An 8,421-nucleotide genomic window follows, 5' to 3' on the forward strand; every position below is an offset into this window, starting at 1 on the left:
AATTTTCACAGAGAATTACTCTCTGTTTCAGGACACATTTTTTGTAAAGAAACAAGGTACAACGATGGGATCAAATGTGGCCCCCCCATACTTGAATAGCTACATGGATTACTTTGAGGAATACTTCATCTACCCTCACACTGATTTTAAAAATACACATACTACTGTGGAAAAGATACATTGACAACATTTTTTTGTCTCTGGCATGGCCCACACAACAAACTAATAGATTTTACTAACTATCTAAATAACATTTGGACAGAGTTGCAGTTCACTATGACCCATGATATGTTGTCCATCAGTTTTCTTGACACACAAGTGATGAAAAATTAGCCTTGTACATTAACCACTGACTTACATAGCAAAGAAAAAGACAAGAATGGCCTACTCCACTACTCCAGTTGACATCCTCTCTCAACTAAAAATTCATTGCCAAAATCCCAGTGCAATCAGAGATTTATGGAACGGGGCTACCCGGCTGACACACTGGACAGGGAAAGGGAGACCATTTCACACAGAACCTCTAAAGAAAACAACAAACGTATTCCATTCGTACATACCTATCACCCCTGTTCACATAAAATACATCATATTATAAAAAAACATTGGCCCTTACTAAACGAAGCATATCCTCAGATCGAGGAATTCTAATCCCCATTCTTACCCTGTACAAAAAATAAAATAAAAACCTTATAAATATACAAATTGGTAAAAGCTGATATAGGCTCCCCCAAAAGAGTACAATGTCACACATTCCTGAGTACCCCCAAGAAAGGAACTTTCCCTTGCCGATATTGCCTTCAGTGTTCCCATATCATCAAAGGCGACAAAATACCCACACACGGGTCAAAGCATACGAATTCATGATTTTTTTTACATGTAATACAAACTATATCATTTATATGATCAAATGCCCGTGTGGCATGGCCTATGTAGGAAAGACTGCACAATGCGTAAAAGACTGGATTGGCCAACATAAGTCCAACATACTAGATACACGAGAAAAAGGAGTCGGAACTATTTAAGTAAGAAGCACAAAATATCGAAAATTACAAATTTTATTGAACAATACAAAAATACATAGTTAAAAACAGACTACAAACCCAATAACTGCATATCTCCAAAGTAGGAGACAATGTGGAGCCACAAAGCTACTTTAATTAATACAGTTTGTATATGTCACATTCATCGGGAAGGTTTCCCAAAAGAAGTTACCAAAAGAATGCTCTAAAACAAGTCCCTAGAACAATGTAATAAGGCTAACGGAACACTTGTATCCACAATATTATCTGCAAATTCCCAGTATACTACGTCTCTGTGAACAGTAATAGGGGATACAAGGGTAGTGGTTTGTTTATAATAGTAAGTAATTTTAATACACTCAGTACCAATATAGTAACTAATTCAAAAAGGAACCAGTAATAGAGATAACCTATTTAGGACATTGTCTAAGTATACAGGTAACCTGGTAACAGCATGACAAAAAGTAGTAGTCTTTAGTAGAAAAGACCAGCAAGTACTAACCCATGTGGCTCCTCAGTTGTGACAGCTCCCAAGTATGGAGAAAAACCCCAATGCGCGTTTCGCGTAGATTGCTTTTTCAAGGGGTGTTCTGAGTTGTACAAATTAGACCTCTTACATACGATAGGTCGGGAAGTCAGCTGGTTTATCAGGCCAATGAGAGCCTGAGCTTTAGCTCCCATCGCGCGTGCCGAGGTGAGTCACCACACAATCACAGCTCCGAGCCGCCGGGACCCGACCACTCATGCGCGGCTCCGGAAACCGCGCACGCGCAGACAGGCACAGCCAGCCACAAGAGCAAGGACCGCGGGCGACACACTCGACACGCACAGATGAGAGCCAAAGTAGGTAATAGAGAACGATGACAAATCTAAAAAATTATATGGAGAGAAGTATTTAAAAGATCTATTAGTTTTCCCCTTTGGAATATAGACTGATTTCAAAAGGAAAACAGAAGTGTCATCCACCACATATATACAAAGGCTATTATAGTGAGAAAATTCTCCTCATGATTGTATGAAGAAAAACCAGCGCATATAGATATAGGGTAATCTAACAAAAATGAGTCGAATATAAAGAAATACCAAATTATGAGTCATAATAGACAATCTATTTATCAAAAAAATATATAATGATAAAAAGTGACAAAAAATTATGATAAGATGCTGAATAATCCAGCAATAATAAGATGCTGAAAAGAACAGCAATAATGAGGTGAACAAAAATATTATTGTTGGATGTTCAGGGAGAATGCCGACAAGGAAAGAATTAATCCAAGTGTGCATTCCACCCGGACATCCATACACAAATGTGTGAATTAACATAATAATATAAAATAAATATAAAAAAAAAAAAAAAATAATAATAATATAAAATTAAAAAAGTACAAAAAATAATAAGTAAACTTTCACAAAAGTAAATATCAGAACCCATACTATAGTTTAAGCATAGATTCTTAAATATTGATTCAATAGTGAACAAAAGCAGCATGTGAATGTATTCCAATGGAATCCCATCATATTCCAGGATATCAGGAAGTAAAAGAATTTTCTCCAAACAAATCCAGCTCATGATGTTCCATCCCAACGACCACGAGTAACTCAGAAAAACTCTGGTATGGAGGAATAAGGTAGCGAACTAAACAGAACAAAAACATAATTAATAGATATACAGAATAAAACCATTTAAAATAAATGGCAGACAACGAATTTTCTAAAGAAAGGAGGCAAAGCTTAGTGTTTCGTTCAGTCCAACAGGGGCCATGGTACCAAGGGTGATAATCCACTTACATTCCCTCTGAGCCAACAATTTTTTGGAATCCCCACCTCTAATACCACAGAACACTCTATCAATGCCCCATGCCTTAAAGGATTTTGGGTCACAGGCATGGTGTATCTTGAAGTGTCTGGGAATGGTCTTAAGGAGTGTAATATCCTCAATATCCTTGGCAGCCGTTATGTCACGCACATGTTCTCTTATCCTGATCCTCAGTTGTCTTGAGGTCAGGCCAACATATACTTTCTGGCAGCCACAGGTTGCGTAATAAATTACGTTCACTGTGCTGCAGGAAATGTAATGTCGTATATCAAAGACCCTATTTTCTATCATTGACGCAAAGTGTGTTGTCCGAACCATATTCGCACATGATAGGCAGTCACCACAAGGGTAACAGCCCAATCTGGGACTACTTGATGAAAAAGGATTTTGCTGTTTCAGTACGTAATGGCTCTTTACTAACATGTCCTTAATATTCATGCTCCTCCGAGCTGTCATCTGAGGTCTTAGAGATAAATTCCCCGCAAAGGCGGGCTCCAAATGCAGGATTGGCCAATGTTTGTCCAAAATAGATCTCACCATGTGCCATTGGTTGTTATATGTGGTAATGTATCGAGTATTATTTTGATCACTTTTTTTTGGATTTGACCCCACAGGATGCAAGATTGAATTCCGACTCGTCAGGTGTGCCCGTCTATATCCCCTTTTGATACTTCTCTGGCTGTACCCCCTATCCAGAAATCTTTCACGTAAGTCGCTAGACTGTTTCTCAATGTTGATGAACAAATGCGTCTCATTCTCATAAATTGACCAGTAGGGACGGCGTCAATCGTCGACTGGCTGTGGGCAGAAGTTGCATGAAGCAAGGCGTTCACAGAAGTCTTCTTCCTGAAGACATCAGTCTGAAGATGACCTGTCTCATCCGCCTCTATTAAAATATCCAACAACTCAACCCTGCGCTTATCAAACACATAGGTGAGTTTTATATTTAAATCATTGTTGTTAAGATCCTGCATAAATTGTATCAGCTGTACTTCTGTCCCCTGCCAGATAAACAGAACGTCATCAATGTATCTCATCCAGCACTGCACATGGTCGACGGCGAGAACCAAAACATTACTCCCCATCCCAGCTTATTTCATTAAAAAACAAACAACACAATATTGCACAACTCAGGTTCCAGGTGATTGGACACGTACCATCCCCAAGAAGAGAGGGGGACAGGATCAAAACCCTTAAACGAAGAGAGGCCTTTTGGATCCATAAGTTGCAAACACTGGAACCAAAAGGACTCAATAGAGAATACAAACTTGGCAGCTTCTTATAAAACTAGGTAACACTAGGACTGTAAGCATTATGATTTAATGTTTAATGTGGTAATACAAGAGATATTCCAGATGAACTATACAATATTACGACATGTGAAGCCTTATGTAAAGGATCTGCCAGGCACAGCTTCGGAGTTAACTCCCATAATTAATCAGTCAGCACCTGACTCTACATCCCTGAGACTGACTCCAGCTTCCACCACTCAGGCTGGCAGGCTTAGGAGTGGGAGAGCCTATCGCAACCTGGCCAGACTCAGCTAGCTCCCGCCCTCGGTCTATTTAAGCCTGCCCTTCCTGTCCCTCGGTGCTTGTGATTCTTTTCGTGTGGTTTCCTGGCCCAGCTACAGCTCCTTCTATTTTGATCCTGCTCCATACAGACCCTGGCTTACTGACTACTCTTCTGCTCTTCGTTTGGTACCTCGCAAACTCCTGGCTTGACTCGGCTCGTTCACCACTCTGGTTGCTCACGGTGTTGCCGTGGGCAACTGCCCCTTTCCCTTGCTTGTATTCCCTTGTATGTTTGTCGTGTTTGTCGTGCAATTACTGAGCGCAGGGACCGCCGCCCAGTTGTACCCCGTCGCCTAGGGCGGGTCGTTGCAAGTAGGCAGGGACAGAGTGGCGGGTAGACTAGGGCTCACTTGTCCGTTTCCCTACCCCCCGTCATTACACTTATGATTTTTAAATATACCTTAGCCAATGTATATTCCTGCTTATACCTTGAACCTAATCTATGATTGCTTCCTACCCCAGACACGCTGAATTCATGCCTTGTTACAACTAAAGATACAGTTGATGCACTAGACAGTAACAGTATCCTTTTTTTATATGGATATAGCAATAGAATATTTTTTTCTTATAGAAATCTTCGTTTTTTTCTTCAGATCTACATCCTCTAACTATTCCTCCCTTGTTCCTGCTACCCTCCTCCATATAACACACATTAACTCTATTTTATTTAGTTTATTAACAGTAATCCTATTTACATGTAAAATACAACCATTGATAATAATACCATCATAGCAATCGACATTTCACACTACACCATCCATTACCATGTAATTTTAGTACATTACACATACTTCCAAACTCCTTAAACTAAAATCCCTTTATATACAGTACAGGAATGGACAAGTCCCCACTATACAGCCGACCCCATCCTTCTTGCTGTATTTAACATTAATACAATTCAGAAGTGGACAACACTTTCACAATGCCTTTATCCAGACATGAACATTGTCATGGCAAGCACACCGGCCCACTTCGGTTTTACGCTTCCACGATGTTATCTACGGATGAACTTGAGCCGGCCACGTCCCCCTCCCCTTTCCTCTGACGATCGAAAGACACGCCCACCTAGTTTGCCGGGAGCCTAAACGTCATCACGTTCCACACCTGATTGACGTCAGGCTCACGGGCACAATACATAATGAGAGCGCAAAACGCTCTCATACCGCGCAAACCCATACGGCCAGCCACTTCTAAAAAGTAAAGCACGCGTTCTCCCATCCCCAGCACGGTACAGGTAATAGTCTGTGGTGTACGTTACAGACACCCCTGTTTTTTCACTTTACTGTTCTCCTATGGATTCTGTGGCTTGTTTCTACTTTTTTCTGTTCCTATTTGGAACACACTACCAATACTATATGCTCTCCTGTGCATTTGGATGTATGTATAACAGAACAGACTAGAGAATGCTTACTATTAGCAAGGTGGCTAACTTGACGAATTATAATTTCTCTCCTTAACCTATAACCTCAGATACTGCTATAGCGGTAACAACATTACCACCACCGATTCTAATTCTACAAAGAAATATATGATGATAAATTATAATGTACCTGTATATTGATGTATCCACCTGCTCCTACCCCTATATGATTCTTATTTTCTCCCGCAAATGCTACTATTTCGTATCAAGTTCATTGTAAATGTAAACTGAACTACTATGACATGTATATATGGAGAAACCCCTCCCCCTATATTTTGTTATATGTATTTTCTTTGATTGCTTCTTTTTCTGATTGTTCTAGTGCTTGAAGAAGGTCGTTTAGACCGAAACGTTGCACTCTGCCACTGGCATCTAAGATCAATAACAAGAATAAAAATATTAGTTTTACTTCAATTGGTGTGCCGGATACTTTTTTCTTATACAGATTCGGGTTGGGCCCCTATCCGTGCACCCCTCCCCCAGTGCTGGTGCTATCTGAACATCCATATAGTCATCTTTGTTCTGACCGTGGTTTTCACGCACCCATAAACTTCAATAGGCTACTAGATGCGCAAAAACGCGCCAATATAGGACATGCAGTTAGTTTCACGCAACTCAAACTCGCTGTGTGAAAACTCACGCATGTCTGAATAGCCCCATTGAAATGAATGAGTCTGTGTGCTGTGAGTTATTTCAACGCTCAGCACACGGACGAGTATTACGCTCATCTGAATGAGCCCTAAAGCACACAAAATCTGTTGCACTGTCTATACAAGTAATACAAACAGAAAGAAAATAGAGTAGTAATGTAACTCCAATGAATACCACTCTAGCGCAGATTTTAACCTTGAATTATTAGTACCTCTCAGAGACAGCAGTAACATGATCGCTTTACTGTGTTTCAAAAATGCATTTCAGGACCAGAAAAAAACCCTGTCTACAAGTACTAGAGGAGGAGAGGAGAGCCGCAGGGATGAGTGGGGAGTAGTGAGGGCATAAGGGTAGGACATTTTAACTCCTTAAACCCCTCTTGTATACGCAGCTAAGTGTGGGTGGCCTTGGGAACCCCTGGAGCCTCAGGCCTTGCCCAAACTGCCTATATTATAATCCCCCACCGCTAGGGACCCACTTGGGTTGCAGTTAAGTGGATGCCACAAGCAGCTCAAATCATGATGTTACTCACTTCTACATGCTCCAGCATCGTTCCCTTGTTTCCCCAAGGTGGGCGCGCTGTGACGCTAGGTGATCAGTGAGCAATGCTAGTGTCACTGACAAAACCTCATTTACACCAGCTGATATTCAGTATTATGCTATACTAAAGTCCTTGGGCTTGTGACCACAACCTAATTGCTTCAGCTCAGCAATGGATAAATTCTGCTCTACCTCTTTTACCCAGCTTTTCCAGGCTACTTTTGCAACCCCTATCTCCTATTGCAGCAGATCGGCGCTGCAATGTAGATAAGAGTAACGTTTGTTTTTTTTAAAAACGAGCATTTTTGGCCAAGTTATGACCATTTTTATATTTATGCAAATGAGGCTATCTAAAGTACAACAGAAGAGGCTGGACGGCAGCACGGAGGGCTTAACGGGAAGCCTCCATGACTGCCATAGGAGGGACAGCCAATAGGGGAAGAGAGGGTTAGTTGAGGCAGGGAGAGGGAGGAGATGGAGTGGGGAGGAGCCGGGGGTGTTTCTGTTCTTCCCGCTGTTTTCGGCATTGAGCCGGAAGCAGCGGGAGGAGCAGCAAGTAAAATAATCAGCTCCCCTGCTCTGGCTTACCTGACGGGCCCGTCTTCGCACCGAGCCCGGCGCTCTGTGTCGGCGGCCCGCAGGGATGCGCTCCCCTCCCCCGCCCCTGTCTCAGACGCTGGTCACAGGGCGGTGGGGGGAGAGGTGAGGATCACTGCCCCTGCTCTGATAAAGCAGGGGGTGCCAGGGGAGCGGCGGTAGCTCAGGCTAGGTCACCCCGCCGCTCCCGGAGGTCCCGCCACCTGTCGGGGGAGTCCGGATGTGGCCCCCGCGTCGCGAGGGGATCCCTTAGGGACGCTGCAGGCCAGGCTGCTGGGACGGGCGCCTCCTCCCAGGGCCTGCGTCCTGGCAGGAATCCCCAGCCGCGACGGAGCTCGGCGGTTAACAGGGAGTCGCAGGCCGGGCTCCCTGTCACACTTCCACAATCAGAGGCAGTTTTTTCGGCATGCAGTCCACGGCCGCCCCGCATGGTGATGTTCCGGCCAGGGGGCAGGCTTCTTCAAGAGCATCGGTGAGGACGTCAAGATCGGCGACGACGACGCGGCAACAGGTTCTGTCGGGAATCTGGGTCCCTGAGGTTGGGCGGCAGGTTGTCGGCTCATCTGCCAGCGTGCCTGGATCCCTTGTGCGGAGATGTCGGTGCGAGTACCAATCGGCAGCAAGAGAGGATCTGGAAGATGGGGGAGCTGGATGAGTCGCAACGCGGTCAGAATTTTCCGGCTGGCGGGAACACAGCGCCTGGGCAGCCTGGTGAGTGTATAACTCTTACTCTACCGTATTCAGCAATTTTCATGTCGGGTGTTGGGAGTGGGGGCAGCGAGCGCGGAAGTATCGGCGGGC

The 8,421-nt window shown here is 43.6% G+C and overlaps 1 long non-coding RNA gene across 1 annotated transcript in view; it reads left to right on the top strand.

Annotated features, from left to right (window-relative positions):
- The window catches only part of LOC142761229 (uncharacterized), a 64,736-nt gene extending 61,099 nt beyond the window's left edge, over positions 1–3,637 (top strand). The window contains exon 3 of the long non-coding RNA XR_012883568.1: positions 3,453–3,637. This is a non-coding gene — a long non-coding RNA (uncharacterized LOC142761229). The remainder of the gene's footprint in view (positions 1–3,452) is intronic.
- Positions 3,638–8,421: the final 4,784 nt, after the last annotated feature.

The sequence above is a fragment of the Rhinoderma darwinii genome, chromosome 4, assembly GCF_050947455.1.
Source record: "Rhinoderma darwinii isolate aRhiDar2 chromosome 4, aRhiDar2.hap1, whole genome shotgun sequence".
NCBI lineage: Eukaryota > Metazoa > Chordata > Amphibia > Anura > Rhinodermatidae > Rhinoderma > Rhinoderma darwinii.